Below are 23,565 nucleotides of genomic sequence, written 5' to 3' on the forward strand. Positions count from 1 at the left end.
TAATTAAATTCACATTATTATTAATTAATTAAATACTAAGAGTACATGTTCTTGAAATTTTTTTCCCGGGTAATATTGCTTTGTGAAAAATGCTTCAAAAATTCGAATTTGAAATTTTAAACCCGGCTTTGATGATCGCTCCAGAGTTAAATTCAGATGTGAATTTTTCCAGAGTTAGGTTGTAAGTCTGGGTGCCGTAAGTGAAAATTGTATATAGATACATGTTTCGACGAGAAAAATCAATAACCGTCGCACAAAAACATGACACGTGTCACCAAAGTTACTTATTTATTAGTATTATAGATATGATATATTCCAAATGCAACCATGTCTATTTGTATAACCAATGCAACCCAATTAATTGAGATATTTATAAAAATGATGAGAATCCATTTATTATGATTTAAATATTTATGAAAGATGATTAGGGTTCATTAATTATGATTAATATTTTATATTAGAAAACAATCAAAACTTACATGAAATCATATATTCATCAAATTAAATGGACGGTTGAGATTGAGTTGTATTAATTGTACAAATGTTAAAAGTTGTATAATAACCCACCTCTCTCTCTATATATATATTTCAAATTTTGTTTCCGGAATCTCTTATACTGAAAATGGTAACATGGACCAGAAATAGATATTAAAACAATTAAGTTTTTTTTTTTCTTTTCAATATTGTCTTTATGAAATGTGTGTTTGAAAAATTGAATGAGTTATGAATTTTGAAGATAAAGTATGGTTTTTGTTTTTTGAAAATTAAAAATTTAAAACAAAAATTGATACGTAATACTTATCGGTGCAATTGTTTGTATAATAAACGTTATGAATTAATTTATATTATAAGTGTATCCGTATAATTCAGTACAAAACATTTTGATTCATGTTTGTTTCTATTTTCTGTCTCTCTTAATTTTATTTCACGTCTCGCGTAGTTTTCAGAAAGAAGGCCTTAGGTTGGTCATCCGATTTTATGTTGTATCATGTTATATTAATAAAGTTCAGGGTTGAGTTGCGGTGGGAATGGAAATTATGTTGAGAAGCGTAAGAAAACCCATGAAGTAACCACACGAATAAGTAACAAAACTACAAATTACACTTCTCCATCCCGATAAACAAAACCCTTGAAGTAATAAAACCCGTGAAGTAACCACACAAATATGTAGTTTGTGTGTGTTGTATGTGTGTGATGCCCAATGGTTGTGGATTTGCCGGAGAAGACGACTCTATTACCCTGGAAGGGGGAATGGTTCACGAACAAAACCTGTTTAGATTTTTTCGCCAGTGGGGTTGGGTCATGAACGGAAGGAAACCTCGACATTCGAATTAGGGTGTTTAGTAAATTTCACATCTCTCAAACAAGAAACATAAAAGAAAAATTAAATCTCAATACTTTTACTTAACTATTATTTGTTGAACATACATTGGCTTTAGTGTAACGATTTTGGTTGTTGATTTAAGTTTCAGCATTCAAGCGGTGTTTCTTGGACTTTCTCATCTATTTTGTTTCGTCGAAAAAGATACCCCTGTTATATTGGAAGAAGATGTAGGGAGCCGAAGATAGTTACTGACTGGGTGGAGTCGCATTGGTTTGTCAGAGATAAAAGATGGGGAAGGGGGTTCGTTCATCTCACCGATGGAGTCTGACAGTGGGGGGGGGGTGCCGATGAGGTATGATTGGAGGGGAAGGATCTGTAATATGTAAATATGATTTTGTGACTTCCATCTCTATAAATCTATATATACATTGTTGGTCTCAGTCGGATCTACAAGAATTTATAGGTAACAATTTGTAGAAGGGTGAGGGGATGAATACAAACACAGTAATTTTCACTTTTAAAAATTATATATTGATAAGGAAGATCAATACAAATTTTACAGATTATTTGCGGAAAAGATAGAATACAGAATCTATCTAGGCAATCCAAGATACACACAAAATACAAATAGCAATAAGAAAAGATTTGCTACAAGAAATAAAGTAAGAATAAATGTGCTATTCACTTGTTAAAGTATGTATTTCTCTTTAGACAGAGAGTAGAGAGAGAATTAACTTCTAGGGTAAGTTCTTGGTAAGGAAGATGATAACTGAGAGGAGAACTATCAGCTATTTAAACCCATTGCATTAAATGCAATTCAGAAGCTACAGGACACGTGTCAAACTTTAAGAGGAAAGTTTGTCATTTGCTACAGTATACAGTCCTTTTGGTTGTATATGAACAGTCCTCTTTCATAAAGTAGGTAAGCACGTTTAGAGCCAAATGAGTGGCTTCGTACTGTACTATACTTAGAAAGGTATASGCTTGTCCTTTATGTATACAGGACAAGACAAAAACAATATTGCTTGACAAGATTCATTTGATCGCTGAAAACTGGAATGATGCTAAAAGGTCTCATTAGTGTTTGTTGAATTTTTCACAGACTTCACACATTTATAGACGAGCTTGTTATCACTGAACACCGTTTCAGATCATGAACTTGCTGGTCTCTAATCTTCAGTTTCTGTCTTTGACATCGTTGAAGGATCTGTGGTGTGAGTTTTGTTTTCTTGAAGTATATCGGTCTTTGAATGAATTACAATACTATATATAAAACTTTCATCATTGAAATCTTGTTTTTCAAATAGGTTGTTCAACAACTGTTAAAAGCCTATTTTCTCCCAAATTTTCTTCATATTATAAATATCTATTGTTTGAGTTATGAGATGACAATAGATGTTATTTTGAAAATTATATGAATATTTTTAGATTTTTAGATAAATTAAACTTTTAATTTAAAAGTTACAAAATGTGGACCTGTATTTACTTTCAACCAAATGTTGATAAAAAATACAGACATTCATCTACATTGATGAATCTTAATCAACATGAATCTTCACTTTCACTCAAATTCACAAACTCTTATAAACCTAATCATTTTCATATGCACGAATTTATTGAAGTTATTGTCATTTTAATGGAATAGATCAATTAAGGTAGTTGAATGTTTGTTCTCACACACGATCCAACTCTCTCTGTGTGTATGTGTATGTGTGTTTCTAATATTAGTCAGATTCAACCAAGATCCATGATTAAATAAAAGAAGACTCAAATAACATATGATTTTACACTAATCTCATCTAAAATCATAGGTGATTACTTGCGATATAGGTATGGGGTCAAGTCGCCCTCATGCCTTTGCATTTCTGAAATCACATTTGATTTCAATATTAGATGTTCTTGTTTTCTCTTATTTTGACCATGTTCTTGTTTAGTCCACGTGTTCGTTAGCTATAAGATTAAACATAACTCATTCAAGGCTTAGAAGTGTTTTCACAAAACAAATTATTCTCACATGATCCCAAATCTTAATTTTCTCCCCTCTCTCTCTCTCTCTCTATATATATATATATATATATATATATATATATATATATGAGCTTAGTCTTTTAAGAACCCACCTTTTTGCGAGGTCTATGAGATCCATTGTAAATCACATAAATTAGTTAATTATTTTTAAAGTACAAATTAATTAAATAAGGGTTGTGTTTTGATCACAAAATAACGAAAGTGTTTAGTGATAGTTTTAAGTTTTTAAGAAAGAAGGGATAAGTAGACGTACCTTAGAGAGAAAGATACATTCAACTTACGAGTTCAGTGATAGATTAAGAAACACTGAATCATTTCACATTGTATCACTGAGTGATGCTTACCACTGAAAGGGTTAATCCTCAGCGTTCAGCATTCCAAGGGTTAATCCTCAACCTTCACAATGTAAGTATACATTTACATTTCACATGACAAACCTTCATAGAATACAATGGTACAACTTGTTATCACATTCTCACAAAAAATAACATACGTTGTTCTCATCAGAAGCCAATACTATACACATACATATATACATACATACATGCATGCATACATACATGCATGCATACATACATACATACATGCATGTATACATACATGCATGCATGCATGCATGCATGCATACATACATACATGCATTCATACATACATACATACATACATACATACATGCATACATGCATGCATGCATGCATACATACATACATACATGCATTCATTCATTCATACATACATACATACATACATACATACATACATACATACATACATACATACATACATACATACATACATACATATATACATACATACATACATACACACATGCATTCATGCATGCATACATACATACATACANCATACATACATACATACACACATGCATTCATGCATGCATACATACATACATACACACATGCATTCATGCATGCATGCATACATACATACATACATATAGGGTTGGCTTTCTATAAGAAGGGAAGTTATAGTGAGGAACATAAGAAGAGATCTCCATCCTTGGATCAATTCTAATTGAACGTCAATGGTAATTAGGTGCACCAAGATGCATCATATCAATTCCCTTTTAAACTGCAATTCATGAAAGGGCACGAGATTAAAAATGACCAATGGTTCAGATCTCTTCTTATGGTTCTCACCATAACTTTCATTCCTGAATGATCATTTGCCTATACACACACATACATTTTGGCCACGAAATGGTAATGACTAACACAATAAGGGTTTGTAGAAGGGGGGTTGAATACAAACGTAACAAATTTTCACTTTTTAATTTTGTATGTTATTAAAAACAAAGAATTATAGATCTATTGTGGAATCTAGGGAGGTAAGACCAAATCCTAAACAATCTGGTTCGTGTGAAATTTGCTAATGATTGAAAGGATAAGAAAGAAGGTACTCTTTTAGATCAGAAGTACTGAGATAGTCTTTCAGATGGTTAATATTGATTTTATCTAAACAACTATCACTCAAAATTCTTTTCAAAACTAGTGAGTTGCAACACATGAAAGGATGGCATTTTATAGCTATCAATGCATTAAATGTTGTTGTCTAACTTTAATGTGTGTTTTTATTTGATTTATTGATCAATGGATGCTTGTACTCCTTATTTCAGCTTTTGAAGGTGATGTAGACATTTGTTAACCCCAACTCATCCTTTTGTATGGAAATGGAATAGTAATGAAAGTATGATATTAAATAAAATATCACTTTAGAATTTACTTTTCTACATGCCATGCATGTTCTATACTAGGACAAGAGTTGTTAGAGTTGGTGAACCAAACATGCTAGATAAGTTTGCACTTCAAAATTGGCATGTTAGAAATAGTATTTGTCAGACTACTTTTGACTTTATCTTATATTGATCTTCCTTTGACTAGATGATAATCCAATCCACTTTGGTGACAATCTTGGTCTCACTTCAGCTAGTCTTCGATTTCTTTTGAAGACTTTTTCTTTTTGGATCAATATGGATAATCATAAGACTTTTACAAATGAAAAATTCTATCTATTATTCTTTTCGAGACATAAAATATACTTCAGATTCCAGCAAGACTCTTCATAAAATATAAACCTCAGATGATACAAAAAGACTTGGATCATTTTGGCTTCTAGGAACTTAAGACTTGATGTTGCATTCGGATGTTGAATGATGTATCCGGATATCAAAACCAAAAATAAAGTCCTAATAATGAGTATCATAGCCAAACACCAAATCCAGTTGTTAAGAACAAAACGTGGATACTTGATCTTTGATAACAAATCCGAATATGAATTCAGTTGCCAAATCGAAAGATAATTTCCGTCAATTTGGATACAATAATCCGAATAGAATTAAGGTTGATACTATAACTAAGAATTCTTCTAAGTGTTGAATCAAATTTATTTGTATTATTATCAAACTAAATGGTTGAGACAAACAATATATATATATATATATATAATGTGTAGACATATTAGTTCCTTTCTTTCCTTCAGTTCATATATTTATGCAAAACATTCATTATTTATAATACAAACAACTAAATGTCTTTTAAAAGACGGACACGACCTAAAATAAACAGGAATACCCTATATGAAATCAAACCTGAATATATGTATATAAATACACATACAACATGCATCTACATAGATAAACATACGCATACATAATAAGGTTGGATTCGAGGGAATAAAAACATAAAAAAGAGAAAACCGGATAAACATAAAAAAAATATAAGGGTATATCATTGTGGATATCAAATAAAAAGAACATAACATAATCGTTTTTGGATATAATTTATTTCTTTCGAATTTTGATTATATTATGTATTTAATTTTACCAACTAAAAAAAAAGGGGGGAGATTATTAATTTAAAAATAAAATTATAATCACCTCTTTAATCACTTTCTCTACCTCTCTCGCTATATATAAAATTATCATGATGGTCATCACATTATTGATTGACTTTCATGAGAGACCATGAATTGTTTACACATTATATAATAATTTATAAATGAAGCATTCAAATCATTGTTATATTTAAAGACAAAAAGAATAATAGACAGAAAGAAACCACAATCAAAATCCATCTAAATACACTCACCTTAGACTGTTTTTTGTACCCCTCGTGGTATGCGAGTGTGTTGTAAGCAACTCAATCAATGAACACCATGTGTTCATGCCATCGGATCAAAGACCTCTTAAATCCATCGACGATTCATTTTTGATAGAGTAAAAGCCACAGGTGGTTCATTTTACGACTAAATTCAGTTCTCGCGTTGAATGTTTTAGTAGTTCGTCAAGGTGCAGCATGCTTTGACATGTGTGTATATTACATGATTTATATGTATAAAGTTGGCCGGTTCCGACATAAAAACCTTTATATATATATATATATATATATATATCGTGAAAAAGTGTGAATATATTATTATATCGTGTGAAAGTTTATTGTGAGACGGAATAAAATGCCATTATATTATATAAATGTTACAACATTCACACAATATATTTTAAATTTCAATTACATGGTCGAAGATAATGTGAATGTTAATTACAACCTTAACATAATATAGCACAACATTTTTACAATAAAAAGGTAATTGATCATTTTCTCATATTCTCATGAATTTCTCACATGATATATACATATATATAGAGAGATAGAGAGAGAGAGAGAGAGAGAGAAATGTGAGTTATTATGCAATCATTTATATATGTACAACCAATACAACTCAATCTCAACCGTCCATTTAATTTGATGAATATGTGATTTAATAAAAGTTTTGATTGTTTTATAATATAAAGTATTGATCATAATTAATGAGCTCTAGTCATCTTTCATAAATATTCAAATCATAATAAATGAACTTTTATCATTTTCATAAATATATCTCAATTGATTGGGTTGCATTGGTTGTACAAATGGACATGATTGTATTTGAAATATACCCTATATATATATAGAGAGAGAGAAAGTCTAATTGAAAACCAAGTTTAGGTTGCGAACTAATGGACCAATCTTGGTCTTTCATCTTTATTTGATGCAACAACTCATATTAAAAAGTATTTTTAATTATAATGGTTAACTAAGATGATTAGGGGAAAAAGTTTATTTTTTGTTTCTAGGATTAACTATATGAATTTTTGTTTTACCTTTTTAATTAAAAATTTTGATGCCTTTAATTATTAAACTAACATTTTAAATTTTATTAATATTTTAATCAAACAAATTATATTAAAAAAACATATTTCATTCTCTTTCATGTGACATTCATCTTGATATAGTATTTTTTTTCTTTGTTTTAACTGTGTTTACATGAAATGGTGTATATGTGTCATATTCATGATGAATATTCATGTACGTTCACGCATATTCAACAGTCAATACCGTTAGCCCATAACCCTACATCACCTTCTTCAATACTGTAAGTCCGTAACTTGAAAACACCTTTTTCAATGCCATAAATCCGTAACCTAGCACCATGTGCTTCATCAATGTAATGCAACATCCATCGAGGTTGATCAAAATCCCATCGAGACCAACTGAGACCGATTGAGACCAATGGACACTAATCGAGAACCCATCCATTTGATTAATTTGTGTTTGTGTATGTAAAACCATAACTTGTCACCTTCATTTTCATCGAGAACGATCGAAAACCTATCGATTGTTTCATTATGTGTTTGTGCATATAAAACCATAACCTACCATTTTCAACTTTTATCTAGATGGATTGGCTATCCATCGAGACGAATCAAATACCCATCTAGACCAATTGAGATTGATCGAGAATCCATCAGGATCGATCGAGACCAAACGGGACTAATCAAGACCCCATTGAGATTGATCGAGACCAAATAGGACTAATCGAGTACCCATCCATTGACTTGGTGTATGTTTGCCTATGTAAAACCATTACCTACCATCTTCATTTTCCATCGAGACCGATCAAGAACCTATCAATTGTTTTGTTGTGGTGTTTGTATTTGTAAAACCATAATATACCACTTTCAACTTTTATCAAGAGGGATCGGGAACCCATCAAGACCAATCAAGAACCTAATAAGGAAAAAAATTAGAGTATGTAGGGTTGCAACTGTAGTATATTCATGATGAATAGTATGTATATGCATGGTGAATATTATGTTGAAAATTAATATTTTATGATGAATATTAAACTGATATAAAAACTAGAGAATTGTTGTATACATATGAACACACATAAATATTAATGATGAATAATATGTATATTCATGATGAATAGAATGTATGTCCATAATGAATATTATAGTGAAAATGTATATTAATGATGAATATCATACTATTGTATAAATATTTAAAAGTTGTTGCATACATGTGAACATATATAAATATTCATGATGAATACTATGTATATTCATGATGAATTTTATATTGAAGAGGTATATTCATGATGAATATCATATTGATGTATAAATATTGAAGGGTTGTTGTATACACACACATGAACATATATAAAAATTCATGATGGATGTTATAGTGAAAATGTATGTTCATGATGAATATGATTCTGATATATGAATATTGAAAAGTTGTTGTATATATGTGGACATAATGAAAATTAATGATGTATAATATTTATATTCATGATGAATGTTATAGTTAAAATGTATATTAATGACGAATATGATACTGATGATATGAATAAAAAAAATCTATTTTATACACTTGTAAATACATAACTATTCGTGATGAATGTTACAGTGAGTTGCACTACTAGAAATCTGGGCATCAGAGACGGACAAATCTGTAGCAAATCCGTAGCAAATCCGTAGCTGCAAGTCAAATTTGTAGCAAATCCGTAGCAAACAAGTCATAGCTAATCAGTTGGTCGCAAAAATATTTTGCTACAGATTTAGCGACGGGACTTTACTATTAGCGATGAAAGAGACCATAGCACATCCTTAACAAACAGGTGGTTTACGCCTAATGAGTAAGCTCTTAGGGAAACATATATAACAAGACAATCTTGAAATAAACCATAAATGTACTCCGACTGCAAAATAGATGCATGGGAATGCTCAATGCTAAAAATGGATGAAGTGCACGTTGTCGTAAAAGATTGATCAAACGAGGTGCCAAAGCCATAGAGTCGGCCTTTCTTCCGAGGCTGAATCTGCTCCCACACGTTCTTATCTCCAACAGGTAGGGTCTCTGGGTCTGGATGCTTCACTAACATCTTTTACTCATAACTGTCCTATAATTTTAGAAAATAAAATAAAAAAAATTAGTATTTTTAAAATCTCGGCAGCATAACGACCGTTATTTCAACATTTCCGCAAACTTCATAATCTGTTTTTTTATCAAATGAATATATAATATATATATATATATATATACATACATACTAGAAGAGTACTCGCGCAATGCAGCAATACACATCTCGATTTTAATGTTCTATTTTATTATTTGTCTCTGTTGATGTTATAATATGATTTTATGTGCTCTTAAGAAAACAATAATGATTTTATTTTTGATTAAAATATAAATTTTAAGATATCATAAAAAATTGAAAAAAATATATCAATGTTACTATCAAATCAATTATTTAAAAGTTCTTATTTTTATGTAATTTCTTTAATTTATATTTTTTATTATAATTTATTTTAAGTTTAATAACGAAATAATTTATTTTTGGTTTAATAATATAACATTTTATAAAGATAATAATTAAATATTCTGTTAGATTTCAATGATTATCTTAATTATATTTTAGATTTTTTATATTTAAAATGAAATGTTTATCCTGTATTTGATTATGTTTATCTACAGGTAGTTACACGAATTCAGATATGGAGCTTTAATAAGTTGTATTTATACATAAATTACCTTTAATTTTGAATCTTAAAGCATATTATAAAACATTTAATAAAAACTCTTAAAAACTACTTTTTATGCGTAAAGTACTATATATTATAAACCTAACGTATGCCCAACAATGACAGCCTACACAATTCCAACCAATTAATATGTATATGTATGAAAGTCAATGAGAAGTTGTGCTCTAAATAGGTATAATGGTAAAAAGACTTCTAATTTTTTGAAGTTGAATAGAATATTAGGCAAGATGTAGCATATTAGCTTGGGCAAGATGTAACATATTAGGTGGTTAAATGCTTTTATACATTAAGATAATATTAACTAAAAGTCGTTTAAAACTAAGTATGTATTCTATATTAAATTTCGTTTAAAGCTTACCATGGTCATGAAAGGCTTAGGATGAATAAACTACCCCGTAAGAGATTGTTACATCCTCTAACGTCGTCTTCTTGCATTGGGTTTCTTTGAAGACCTCAACAATCAATGGCTCACGATCAAGTTTTTTTTTCCTAGAAAAGTCAAGCATTTAGTAGTCATTAATTAAGAAAAGTAGTTAAATATAAGGATTGTTAGAAACACTACTTAACAAATGCAATTTGTGTTGGGCACAACTCACAGAGCCCCCGTTGTGTTTTGAAGTCACACCATCTACCAAAGTGTTTCAATTTCTTTTAAATGCTTTAGACTTTGCTTTTCACATATCCGTACTCCAAATCTAGTATAAACCATATTGCCATAAAAGCTAAACGAAACTAATAACATAACTGATGTGGCAGAATCGTAAGTGTTCACACAGTGGGCACAAAGTCCCCACAGTGGCGGTGCAAGTGCACACCGACACTATGATCGCTTCAAGTAATAGAGTGGTATAGTACCAAGATCGTTTCCATAGGGACTGGACTTACTGAGAATCAGAGAGTTTCAYAAACTTCTTGAGCATGTTTCGGTTTGAGAAAAAGAGTAGAGTTTTGTTTGTGCAAGGCTTTAAAATACGAAATAAACCTTTGAAATTAAAAGATGGGTATGGGTGTAAGTTTCCCCTAAGAAGATTGCAGAAACAGTTTGGTAAAAAACTTATGAGACTTCTATAAAAACTCCGATCTCTCGAAAGTGAATTCTTATATACTATGCCCATAGAGTGCCCACAAAGCGTCCARTTTTACCAATTTTTAACTTGCCGAATTAGCTAATAGATAAAAAGATATCTGGTTCCACTAGCCTAAAGATTTATACTCAAATCTCTTTGTAGTATAAACTCGACTAATATCTGAACATTAGCTAAAAACATGCAGAATTCGCATCTCTACGTGATTATCAAAGACTCTCTCAAATCTTTGTGCATCATTTAAGCCGAATTTCAGATCCGCCCATCTCTGGATCAAAGATCTAATATTAACACTTCAAAGTGATCAACTTATCTGCGTTGAGCTTAAGTCCCGACTTAAATGACCAAGCTTAAGAATTAATAAAAATGGCAACACCCAAGTGTGCCTTCAAATTCTTAAGTTTGACTYACACCCACACCCAATAGGGTGATTAGCTCATAATAGAATTACAGAACATTAATATAAGACAAGAAATAAAACTGAAATGTAACTTTCATTTAAAATAAAACAAAGGTCTGCTGCCCATAGGAGTGAAATCTATGGGCAGCAGATTACAATTAGGAAAAAAAATTACATGCTAAAACTTAACTTAAGAGAAGAAGAAATATTTCAGCTGAGTTGTGCTTCAAAATGGATGATCTTCAAAATGAGAGCAAATGCTTCAATTTATAGGAGAAAAAGGAGAGATGGACATCCCTTTTATCCAAAGGAAGAAAGCCTTATTTATCTAGAGGGCAAAGACTTCCTATCACTTCTTGTAAGCTTTTTAGGCCTTGTCACCTTTTTTGAAAGGTTGAAAAAGGTAAAGATGACCTTTCCCTTAAAATAAGAAAAAAGATAGAGATGACCTTTTCATTAAAGTAAGGGGAAAAGTACTTTAAGACATTTTTTTATACTACAAGGCCCATTCCTCTAAATATTGTGAGATTTTCGGATCTGACTGCAGAATTAATTCTTTTAAATACCCAGAAGAACTAGTATTTAAATTTATCCAAATCCGTTTTGAGGAAGATATCGAAGTGGGCAGAAAGCGGGCATTTTTCCAACAGCAGCGGTTTTTCAGAAAATAATCAAATTATTGAAATTTCATCACCTCTTAAAACATTTTAGACCAAAAATACAAGATATAGGCAAACTGGGTACATAAAACACATAAAAATAGGAGTATTGAACAACAAATAACTCTCAAAATTGAGAGTTATCAATAACACTAACATACAGCTCAAATTTAAATATAAATACCTTATCAACCAAATCGTCCCATAACTCTTGTCAGATTCAATAAAGGGAATTTCCCTTCAAAGCCGACATGCCCACAACGTTAGGGTTCATATCCTTCTTAAGGGGCCCACCTATACATCAATTGCACATATATATAAATTTTTAATGTTAGAAAAAACACGTGGATGTACTTTGAGGTAGGATATGAATGTACATACCTTAAATCACTCAAATATCCTTTTAATATGAGCAGAGGGTGGGGGGATTTCAGTGTACGCATTCCATACACCATTATACATCGTTTGAACAATATCATAATCTTCCTACCAACATCGAAACAAGTAATGCTACATAATCAGAAGAAAACAACATTTATAACGTTAGTACATATTGAATTATAAATATAAGAAAACTACATACCAACTTATATTGACTTACTATGATAGATCGAAAGATGGTCGATGATCAGGATTTTTAGGCACCTCCCCGCAATATTGGAGCATCGTACCCCCAACTCCTTTGCCTGGTCTTGGATAGGGTCATGGATCGGATGCTCGGAATGTCTTCCAGTCGAGTGGCTAAAACAACCACCAGTACCTCTACCCCTACCACGTGATGATGAATGTGCAATCTGCTCTAATTATTTGATATAAACATCGATTCGACCATAAACATAAGCATATATAAGACAATAAACGGCTAGATAAACAAACGTTTACATATTGTCACATAGACATACATACACACATTGTCAAATAAACATACACATAAACATAATTAATTAGAATAAGATAAAATCTCTTCTTCGTCGTCTCTGTTTGAATCAACATATGTGTCTTGAGACTCTTCTTCCTTATCATGGTTGTCACCATTGTTGCTACCTACCTTAATGAATACTTGTGGTTCTAAGAAAGGAACTGGTTCTAGATCGTGGTTTACATTTGTGGAAGGTGTAGAAAATACCTTTTCGTCAATCTAAAAGAAATGTTCTCCATCCACATTATCATCATCCTCAACCTCATTAGCATATTCTTGCACTTCATATATCCCCCTTGGCTTTGTCTTCATAAAATCCACCAATTTTTCAAATCTTTTGTTTGTAAAGGGTATGATGTATAATACACTTGTATCGCTTGGGATGCTAAGATGAATGGGTTGTCAGTTCTTATCCTTGACTTGTATTTGAGATCAACCAAATTGTGTTTAACATCTAATTTAACCCCCTGATTAATATCAAACAAACTACATTTAAATAACACAATTGCACATTGCCCTACACTATGATATTCAACTTCCAACACCTTATCTAACAACCCATAATAGTCTGAGTCGACCTTGTTATACGAAGACCCCTTTACTCATACTCAACTATTATTTGTTACATGTCCAACATTGTGTGACTGTGTATGGGAACTTGTTACCATTGACAAAGTAACCCTATAAGGATAAATCATAACATAGTGGAAAACGTGCTAATACTTTCAAGTGCTCATTGGAGTCGTTTGGCACATTCATAATGTATTAAAATGAAAGATCGTTGCACATCAACAAAAATAAATAAATTGGACCATTTATTAAAGAAGTCTCGTAGGTGTCTTATATACTTACTTAGATATGGAACCAACAAAAAAATTCTTGGACCCTTGCTTTATCAAGTGCTTCTTCATCAATAGAGGATTATGTTCGTTGAATCAATTCATCAAACATCCAAATGAAAGGGTGAACTTCTTCATAATTAAGCATGATGTATGTATGGGCCTTGTGCATCTCCTCATCCATCAAGATCTTTTATTTCCCACCCTTATCGAATAATCTCCTACATGGAACTTTGAATATGCTTAGCCAAGGTGTTGGATCCTAACACATTAGGAATATAGTTTGCCGATCAGTACGATTCCGATTAGGATGATGAAGATGATGACGTTGACTATCGTGACGCCATTAAAAAGGCTAACTCCAAATTGGAAAGCTCCATTTTTGACGCTAGAGATCTTGGAACAACAAATCAATGGATCGAGCGTAACCCATCCACGGTTCGACTCACCGAAAAACATCCCATCAACTCCTAGCCACCTTTGACTAAGCTCATGCAGTATGGGTTCATCACACCATCACCTATTCATTACGTCCATAACCATGGACCGGTCCCTAACTCCACCTGGGAGGACTAGACCGTGGAGATATGTGGTTTGGTCTAACGACCTGCTCGTTTCAACATGACTCGGCTTGTGACCGATTTTCCGAGCAGGGAATTGCCGGTGACGTTGGTCTACGCTGGAAACCACCGGAAGGAGCAGAACCTGACGAAGCAGACAATAGGGTTTAACTAGGGTGCCACCGGTAAAGTGACGTCGGTTTGGAAAGAAGTGCCATTGGTCCATATCCTAAAACGATGTGGAATTTACAGCCGGAAGAAAGGGGCGCTGAATGTGTGCTTCGAAGTGGCAGAGGATCTTCCCGGCGGCGGTGGTTCAAAATACGGGTCCAACATAAGGATCGAGATGGCAATGGTTCCGACGAGAGATATCATCTTGGCATACATGCAAAAAGTGGACTACTCAAAGGCCTTATACATTAGGCTATGCTTATTCTAGAGGTGGTAAGAAAGTGACACGTGTCAAGGTAACATTGGATAGAGGGGAAACATGGAACATACACAACCTGGACGTTAGGGAAAAGCCAAACAAGTATGGAAAATATTGGTGCTCGTGTTTCGGGTCACTGGAAGTTAAGGTTCTGGACTTTCTTGGAGCCAAAGAGATCGCGGTTTGAGCCTGGAACCAGACCCTCAACACCCAACTCGACAAGCTCATTTGGAATCTCATGGGTATGATGAACAGTTGTTGGTTCCGAGAGAAGACCAATATGTGCAAACAACACAAAGGCGAAATCAGAATCGTGTTCGAGCACCCAACACAACTCGAAAACCATTCTGGTGGATGGATGGCACGTGAGAAACACCTCGAGATTTCATCCGAGTTGGCTCATCCAACCCTCAAGAGTAGTGTATCCTCCCCTTTCATGAACACTGCTTCTTTAACCTACACCATGTCAGAAGTCAAGAAACACAACTCGGCCGATTCGGCTTTGATCGTAGTCCATGATCACATCTACGACTGCACCAACTTCCTCAAAGACCATCGCGGTGGCAGTGACAACATTCTCATGAATGATGGAACCAACTGTTCTGAAGAGTTCGATGCAATCCATTCCAATAAGGCCAAGAAGCTCCTGACAAAGTAGACAATAGGGTTAAATTGGGGTGTCGCTGTTATAGCGACGTCGGTTTGGAAAGGGGTGCCATTGGTCCATATCCTGAAATGATGTGGGATTTACAGCTGGAAGAAAGGGGCGTTGAATGTGTGCTTCGAGGGGGCGGAGGATCTTCCCGGCGGCGGTGGTTCAAAATACAGAACTAGCTTAAGGATCGAGATGGCAATGGATCCGACGAGAGATATCATCTTGGCATACATGCAAAACGGAGAAAAGTTGTTGCCTGATCATGGGTATACGGTGAGGATGATCATTCCAGGATTCATTGGTGGCCGGATGGTGAAGTTCCTGAAACTTATCATAGTGACGACGCCGGAGTCGGAGAACTATTACCACTTCAAAGACAACCGGGTATTATCATCGCACATGGATGCAAAACTAGCCAACTCTGAAGGATGGTGTTACAAGCCTCAATACAAAATTAACGAGCTGAACATAAACTCGATGATTACAACTCCTTGCCACGAGGAGATATTGCCCATTAATTCGTGGACTACTCAAAGGCCTTATACATTGAGGGGCTATGCTTATTTTGGAGGTGGTAAGAAAGTGACACGTGTCAAGGTAACATTGGACGAAAGGGAAACATGGAACGTTTGCAACATGGATGTTAGGGAAAAGCCAAACAAGTATGGGAAATATTGGTGCTCGTGTTTCTGGTCACTGAAAGTTGAGGTTCTAGACCTTCTTGGAGCAAAAGAGATCGCGGTTCGAGCCTTGGACCAGGCCCTCAACACCCAACTCGACAAGATCATTTGGAATCTCATGGGTATGATAAACAATTGTTGGTTTCGAGTGAAGACCAACATGTGCAAACGACATAAGGGAAAAATCGGAATTGTGTTCGAGCACACAACACAACCTAGAAACCAGTCTGGTGGAGGGATGGCTCGTGAGAAAAACCTCGAGATTTCATTCGAGTTGGCTCATCCAACCCTCAAGAAGTGTGTATCCTCTCCTTTCATGAACATTGCTTCTTTAACCTACACCATGTCTGAAGTCAAGAAACACAACTCTGCCGATTCGGCTTGGATCGTAGTCCATGGTCACATCTACGACTGCACAAACTTCCTCAAAGACCATCCCAGTGGCAGTGACAACATTCTCATCAATGATGGAACCGACTATACTAAAGAGTTCGATGCAATCCATTCCGATAAGGCCAAGAAGCTCCTGACGAAGTAGACAGAAAGGTTCAATTGGGGTGTCGCCGATATAGCGACGTCGATTTGGAAAGGGGTGTCATTGGTCCATATCCTGAAACGATGTGGGATTTGCAGCTGGTAGAAAGGGGCGTTGAGTGTGTGCTTCGAGGGGGCGGAGGATCTTCCCGACGGCGGTGGTTCAAAATACTGAACCAGCTTAAGGATCGAGATGGCAATGGATATAGCGAAAGATATCATCTTGGCATACATGCAAAACAAAGAAAAGTTGTTGCCTGATCTTGGGTTTCCGATGAGGATGATCATTCTAGGATTCATTGGTGGCCGGATAATCATAGTGACGATGCCGGTGTCAGAGAACTATTACCACTTCAAAGAAAACCGTGTGTTACAATCGCACGTAGATGCAGAATTAGCCAACTCTGAAGGATGGTGGTACAAGCCTCAATACATAATTAACGAGCTGAACATAAACTCGGTGATTACAACTCTTTGCCMTGAGGAGATATTTCCCATTAATTCATGGACTACTTAAAGGCCTTATACATTGAGGGGCTATGCATATTCTGGAGGTGGTAAGAAAGTGACATGTGTCAAGGTAATATTGGACTAAGGGGAAACATGGAACGTTTGCAACCTGGGCATTAAAGAAAAGCCAAACAAGTATGGGAAATATTGGTGCTCGTGTTTCTGGTCACTGGAAGTTGAGGTTCTGGACCTTCTTGGAGCCAAAGAGATCGCGGTTCGAGCCTGGGACCAGACCCTCAAGACCTAACTAGACAAGTTTGTTTGGAATCTCAAGGGTATGATGAACAATTGTTGGTTCCGAGTGAAGACCAACATGTGCAAATGACACAAGGGCGAAATCGAAATCATGTTCAAGCACCCAACACAACCCGAAAACCAGTCTGGTGGATGGATGGCTTGTGAGAAACACCTCGAGATTTCATCCGAGTTGGCTCATCCAACCCTCAAGAATAGTGTCTCATCCCCTTTCATGAACACTGCTTCTTTAACCTACACCATGTTTGAAGTCAAGAAACACAACTCGGCTGATTCGGCTTGGATCGTAGTCCATGGTCACATCTACGACTACACTAAGTTCCTCAAAGACCATCCCGGTGGTAGTGACAACATTCACATCAATGCTGGAATCGACTGTACTAAAGAATTCGATGCAATCCATTCCGATAAGGCCAAGAAGCTCCTGACGAAGCAGACAATAAGGTTCAATTGGGTGTCGCCGGTACAACGACATCGGTTTGGAAAGGGGTGCCATCGGTCGATATCCTGAAATGGTGTGGGATTACTGTCGGAAGAAAGGTTCGCTGAATGTTCTCTTCGAGGGGGTGGAGGATCTTCCCGACGGCGGTGGTTCCAAATACGAAACCAGCTTAAGGATTGAGATGGCAATGGATCCGACGAGAGATATCATCTTGCATATATGCAAAATGGAGAAAAGTTGTTGCCTGATCATGGGTTTCCGGTTAGGATGATCATTCTAGGATTCATTGGTGGCCGGATGGTGAAGTGGCTGAAACGTATCATAGTGACGATGCATCGAACTCTTCAGTACAGTCGGTCCCAACATTGATGAGAATGTTGTCACTTCCACCGGGATGGTCTTTGAGGGAGTTTGTGCAGTCGTAGATGTGACCATGGACTACGATCCAAGCCGAATCGACAGAGTTGTGTTTCTTGACTTCAGACATGGTGTAGGTTAAAGAAACAGTGTTCATGAAAGGGGAGAATACACTCTTCTTGAGGGTTGGATGAGCCAACTTGAATGAAATCTCGAGGTTTTTCTCACGACCATCCCTCCACCAGACTGGTTTCTGGGTTGTGTTGTGTGCTTAAACACGATTCCGATTTTACCCTTGTGTCGTTTGCACATCTTGGTCTTCACTCGGAACCAACAATTGTTCATCATACCCATGAGATTCCAAATGAGCTTGTCGAGTTGGGTGTTGAGGGTCTGGTCCCAGGCTCGAACCACGATCTTTTTGGCTCCAAGAAGGTCCAGAACCTCAACTTTCAGTGACCAGAAACACGAGCACCAATATTTCCCATACTTGTTTGGCTTTTCCCTAATATCCAGGTTGCAAATGTTCCATGTTTCCCTTCCGTCCAATGTTACCTTGACACATGTCACTTTCTTACCACCTCCAGAATAAGCATAGCCCCTCAATGTATAAGGCCTTTAAGTAGTCCACGAATTAATAGGCAATATCTCGACGTGGCAAAGAGTTGTAATCACCGAGTTTATGTTCAGCTCGTTAATTATKTATTGAGGCTTGTACCACAATCCTTCAGAGTTGGCTAATTATGCATCTACGTGCGACTGTAACACACGGTTGTCTTTGAAGTGGTAATAGTTCTCCGACTCTTGGTGGCAATGACAACATTCTCATCAATGTTGGAACCGACTGTACTGAAGAGTTCAATGCAATCTATTCCAATAAGGCCAAGAAGCTCCTGATGAAGCAGACAATAGGGTTCAATTGGGGTGCCACCAGTATAGCGACGTTGGTTTGGAAAGGGGTGACATTGGTCCATATCCTGAAACGATGTGAGATTTACAGCCGAAAGATAGGGGTGCTGAATGTGTGCTTCGAGGGGGCGAAGGATCTTCCTGGCAGCGGTTGTTCAAAATACGGAAGAATGCTGACGAGAAGAAAAGTTATTGATTACAAGACATATGATAGCTATTTATATTAGCAATCTATTTTAAGAGATAACTATCAGGGGGAAAAGATATCTATGAGATATTCTAGGAAAAGATATCTATCTAGATTTAAAGAAATATTATCTTAATCTTCCTAGCAAAATAGAAATCCAGCTGTCGATGAGTCATCTCCAGCTGTCTTCTAGGAAACATGTTCAACCAAGAGTCTTTACGAATCTTCTTGCTTGGATATCTCTGATTGAACTGTTGTAGAATCCTCTTAGTGTTAATAACCAGAGGGGTGATGGAGATGCATTRTTCATCGCACCTATGGACCATTCATCGCATATCTGGTTGGTCTTGAACACTTAGGTCTTTTCCCGCTCTTCTTCTATCGGTCCTCTGCACTTCCATACTTGTACATTTTTCATTACTTTTACAATAAGAATTATGGGGTCTAACAGTCTCCACCTAAGTAATGAAAAATAAACAATGACTAGTCTATGAAACATGAATGAATTGTAAAGAACAAAGACTAATCTAGTAGAAACATCCTTTTACCAAAAAAAATTCATTGTTTGAAAATTGGATGATTTCTTACAATATGGAAGTAAAGAGAATAGAAAATTTACATCAATCATGGTTTCTACTGTAGATTTTCCAGAAGTGCCTCATCAGTCCTCTATAACGAATGACTGTAGAGATACCATGAATCAACTCTTGTCCCTTCTTCCTCGGCACGTGCTCTCTACCTAGTCTCTCTCGTATGACATTCTGAAACCATTCAAGTGTATCTGTTGAATACTTGAAAGCCTCAGTTAGTCTGAAAAATTCTTCGCCTTGTACTCGTTATTGAACACCAAGCCAAGTTCTGGTTGACTTATGACTGAAGCAGTGTGCGTCTCCTGCAGTCCAAGAAAATGTTCATTTGGAGCCTTGCACGATAGACTATCGATCCCAAGTTCTAGAGCTATTTGGAAGTCGTTCTTCGCTCTGAACTTTACAAGAGTCCCCATCGTCTCTACGATCACTCAATTTGCCATCCGTACCGTATCCCTTGTTCATGTTGCTGAGTTGTGTGGCCATACAAGTCAATCAAGTCCTACGGATTTAGATTGATGAGATCATTGTCGTTGAAGACGTAGATCCTCCCATGTGTGTGTTCCACGGTGTACTCGATGTACTTGATAGCTCTGTTCACGAAAGTCCAAGTTTGATGTCAAGGACCGTTTTGATTCCATCGTTTGAGAAGACGACTTGTGGTGGTGATGTCGTCTGTCTCACGAATCTGTGCCGAAGCAGGTCCATTGACTCTGGTGATCGATTGGGAGGATTGAGATCAAGTTGCTCATCACGATTATTGTAGAGGTATTAATGGATGTTCTCCATCATGATGGGTTCTCTTGGTGGCACTGGTGGATGTCTCCATCTGTGCAACTATTTCGTCTACTCGATCGATAGTTGGAGGTTTCCTGGAGGAGCAGGGTATATCTGCAAGCACCTTTTGGGTAGGTTGGGTGATGGATGGTTCTGTTTGGGTTAGAGGTGGTTCTGGTTGGCTTCGAGGTGGTTCTGTTTGGCTTTGGGTTGGTTCTGGTTGGGGTGTAATTTTTGGTTGAGTGGAAGTGGGTTCTGGTTGCTTTGATGATGGAGGTGGTGTTGGTGATGGGGTAAAGGGAATGGTTGATTCTATTGAGGGAGAGGGTTGTTGTTCAGATGATGATGAAGAACTCACCAAAATTGGTGAGGACTCCATGGCTGGTGGTGATGGGTTTATGGTGCTTGTAGAGGGAACCTGTACATTATGTACATCATCAGAGGGTTGAGCCTCTGGTTCCCTCACCTCGGTTTCATTGGTTGGTTGGTTGGTAGGTTTTTGAGTTTGTGGTGGTAGTGGTGCTGTAGTTTCCATCAGCACGATGGATAGATTCTCCCCCTCATGAGAACCAAGACCATGATCATCRTGGTCTGGGTCGTCATGTTGCAACCTTTTGAGGGGCCGGCTGGTGGAAGAAGAGGCACGACTTCTCTTCTTCTTTGAGCGTAACGAAGTAAGATATTTCCTCATCGCTTCTCTCCTTCGCGCTCCTTCCATCGAGAGGAGGATGGAGTTGGTGCGCTCCTGTTGTCGATCAAGTCTCTTCTTGAGGGCATTGGTTGGGTCGGCCGCTCTGGATGCGAACTTGGCACTGATCTCGTTGAAGTTGGAGAGCAATGCCATAGTAAGAGCGCAGAGGTTGGCCCACGTGACCATGTCTCGGGGGTGGAGGTAGAGGTGCAGGTAGGGGTAGGTATAGTGATGGAAGAGATGAGGGTGCGTACCTCTGCAGCAAAAGTGGTGAAGGCTTCATCGGGGGTGGGTGCTGTAGAGGGAGGTGGAGGAGGGGCTATTTATGGTATACTAGCTGTTATAGTGGTGGGTAGGGAGGCGATGGAATTGGACATGTTGGTGACTTGGGTGGTAAAGGTGGCGATGGAAACATCTATGGCGGTTATTTGTGCCGAGAAGGCGGCTAGGGTTGCGTTAATGGAATCATGTCTGGTGATCATAAGGTTGGTGTGAAAATTGTGCTGCTGGACCATCAAATGCTGGAACAACTGGATTCTGGTTGTGTTGTCCCTTGATTAAGCTTCGAGGGACGTGAGGGATTGCTGGATCGATGAAAGATCAATGGTGGGGGTGGATTTAGCAATCCTCCCCTAGCTGAGTTTAAGGTCATCCAAGGACCGTTGAATCGAGTCTGCAAAGGCCTGGAACTTATCCTTTGTGACTAACTCAGCCACGGAGGTAACCCCTATAGCAACGGATGCTGTAGGTTGAGCCTCTGTTCCTGAGGTGCCTCCATCGATGTCTTGAGGGAAGTGAGGCAATGGAGGACTCCCATCTCGTCCTTGATAGCCCTCAAAAGAGGAACTCTCTCGAGATGTTGCAACATGTTCTTCTTCCTCATCGGATTCAGAGTCCGATGAAGAGAAGTAAATGTGTTTCCCTRTCGCTAGACCAAGTATCGAACGGGGTTTGCGCATGAAGGGGCGACCGCTCTGAATGATTGATGGGTACTTCAAAGTTAGAAGCAATAAATGCTTCTCTGTGTGTGGGGAGTGGCGAGCTCTCAGGAGAAGTGGCTCTTATTTCTTCATCACCCCTCTATTGGGAGAGAGGTGATGGATGATAAGGTTCCTCAGCTATGTCATCTCCAGAGACCCGATAAATAGCCGTTCGATGGCTTGGTTGGGTAGGGATCGGACTGGGGCGGTCCTTGTTCAATATCTCTTTGGCCTTGGTTGTCAGGGATAGATGATGTGGTTGCCCGGGGTTGTGGTTGGGGAGATGGAACAGAAGTGGGCATAGGGCCGAGGGAGGTAGGAGGACTGTCATCATCATCAGATTCATCATTTGATGAAGTCCTCTCACCTTGTGATCCCTCGCTAGTGTCTGGGGAGGGCTCTATATGCTCTAGGGTAGCTGTCCGTGGTTGTTGGGTAAGCAGAGAGCTTTCATAGGACCTACGGGTAGCGGAGGTGTCTGGAATGACACTAAGCATGGCCCGTGACAAAGGCCTCTCCGCGGGGTAACCATCTTTGGAGATGGGGCAATGACCATTCATAACATATTGAGGGATGAATGGTGCATCGCAAGGCAACTTGTGCAATTTCATCGCATCCTTGATGAAAAGGGCAAGGAAGCAAGGAAAGAACACCGATGTGACCGGCTTTCCTGCAGCCATGAGCTTGTTCTTCTTCACCACGGTAGCGTGGATCTCGTTGTAGATCTAGAGAGCATAGTCCAGAGGCAAGTTGAAGAAAAGACCATACATGATGGTCATAATATTGATGTTGCCCTGGTCCATACTCCCAAGTTTTCACGTGAGTGCTCTGCTGAAAACGCTGAAGAAGACATTCCACATGGGTGGAAGGT

General features: G+C 37.0%; 2 pseudogenes; one reads left to right on the forward strand and one right to left on the reverse strand.

The window, feature by feature from the left end:
• Positions 1–14,449: 14,449 nt before the first annotated feature.
• Positions 14,450–18,275, forward strand: LOC112504074 (annotated as a pseudogene).
• A 250-nt stretch (positions 18,276–18,525) lies between these two features.
• Positions 18,526–21,900, reverse strand: LOC112504073 (annotated as a pseudogene).
• Positions 21,901–23,565: the final 1,665 nt, after the last annotated feature.

The sequence above is a fragment of the Cynara cardunculus genome, unplaced genomic scaffold, assembly GCF_001531365.2.
Source record: "Cynara cardunculus var. scolymus isolate 2C unplaced genomic scaffold, CcrdV1 Un_Scaffold_4540, whole genome shotgun sequence".
Taxonomy (NCBI): domain Eukaryota; kingdom Viridiplantae; phylum Streptophyta; class Magnoliopsida; order Asterales; family Asteraceae; genus Cynara; species Cynara cardunculus.